Source organism: Capsella rubella, unplaced genomic scaffold (genome assembly GCF_000375325.1).
Source record: "Capsella rubella cultivar Monte Gargano unplaced genomic scaffold, Caprub1_0 scaffold_8, whole genome shotgun sequence".
Classification (NCBI taxonomy): Eukaryota; Viridiplantae; Streptophyta; class Magnoliopsida; order Brassicales; family Brassicaceae; genus Capsella; species Capsella rubella.
Window position 1 is genome coordinate 8,330,317 of NW_006238916.1, and position 1,000 is coordinate 8,331,316.

Here is a 1,000-nt window from a genome sequence, read left to right on the forward strand (position 1 = left end):
TGTCGTTGCCACCACAAACCCAACTGGGTTATTATTTCACTTTTTTTTTGGTGAATTTTTCAAAGTCCCAAGATGAGAAGAAGGCTGAACCATGCATGTTGGTTAAAGAGCCTCTGAAGAAAAAGTGAAATGGACGAGAGCAGAGGAGAAAGAGTAGCTTACGTCGTGTTTTTTCTGAGGGTAGCTCGTAAACTTTTAAAATATTTTTTAATTGATCAAATCAAATCTTAAAATATCTTAAACTTAACTAAAATCTTTAATTTTGTAACAGATAGTTGAAAAATATTATATATGTATTTATATTATTTTAGATTTTCTGTTTTGATTACACGTGATTGACCACTCTCCCTCATTCAAGTCTTTGAAAACTTGGTGCCACTAATATAGCAAACTTCATTCCACTTGCTCAACTCTCTTCACTTTTTAGTGCCACTAAATTAGGTAACTTGTTTAAACATCATCTTTATATAACGTCAAATGAGAGTAGAACAGAAAATAACAGGTGCACACCACTACAATCTTAAGTAATTGTTCTCCTATATTTTTCTTAAGTTCTTTTTCTATGGCAATTTTCTATCTTACTTTAATACAATTGTAGGTTATATAGTACTATCTTGTTCAGTCTCATTGGTCATTGGACGTGTAAGTTCATCTTTTGCTTTCTTAAATTATTTAGTTATCATTTATTATCAGTGACTAAATTATATTATTCGTTTTATACATAATCTATATGTATTCTTATACGATGATCTATACGTGGGTAAATGAGATATTTGTTTGATAAAGTAGCAAAATACATGATGACAAAAAAGTATGGTGTTTGTTTTTAGGTGCTAAAGAAGATTTTAGAGATTGTTATTAAAAAACTAGGGAAGGATACGTAAAAACTGATGTCATTTGTGTCTCTCAACTCTCGTTGCCGCATGACTAAATTATATTATTTGTTTTATCCATAATCTATATGTATTCTTAAATGATAGGCCGAGATAGAGGGAATGCA